At 33.3% G+C, this 369-nt stretch overlaps 1 protein-coding gene across 2 annotated transcripts in view; it reads right to left on the minus strand.

Moving 5' to 3' along the window:
* Window positions 1-305: 305 nt before the first annotated feature.
* The window catches only part of LOC135196128 (uncharacterized), a 3657-nt gene continuing 3593 nt past the window's right edge, over window positions 306-369 (minus strand). For both annotated transcript variants that reach the window (XM_064222656.1, XM_064222646.1), the window contains exon 4: window positions 306-369. This exon is cut by the window's right edge and continues 73 nt beyond it. The gene's annotated coding sequence lies outside the window, so the exon portion shown is untranslated.

A 369-nucleotide genomic window follows, 5' to 3' on the forward strand; every position in this document is an offset into this window, starting at 1 on the left:
CAAGGAGGGGTCAAGAGTCTTGTTTTCAGATATCACGGAAAATTAACTTTTCCAATTACAGCTAATACGTTTCCTTTGGCCCGAGATTTAGAGAATGAGGGTATATACACCACGTGTCGTTTACCACAGAAAAACGATTTTTAAACCTCATAAAACACAGGTATATACACTATTGTTAGACAGTTTCAAACACAAGACATAATACGAAGTCCTGTTTACCGTAAGATTGAACTCAAGGATGATGATACCAGCATTATATATCTTTTTTTGTAAAATATATATTTTATTCATTAAATAGACATCACATTATGTCGGAGTTTCGCTGGAAAACATAGTTGTTATGTGCAGTGTTAAAAAAGAAACATAGCA

Source organism: Macrobrachium nipponense, chromosome 23 (genome assembly GCF_015104395.2).
Source record: "Macrobrachium nipponense isolate FS-2020 chromosome 23, ASM1510439v2, whole genome shotgun sequence".
Taxonomy (NCBI): domain Eukaryota; kingdom Metazoa; phylum Arthropoda; class Malacostraca; order Decapoda; family Palaemonidae; genus Macrobrachium; species Macrobrachium nipponense.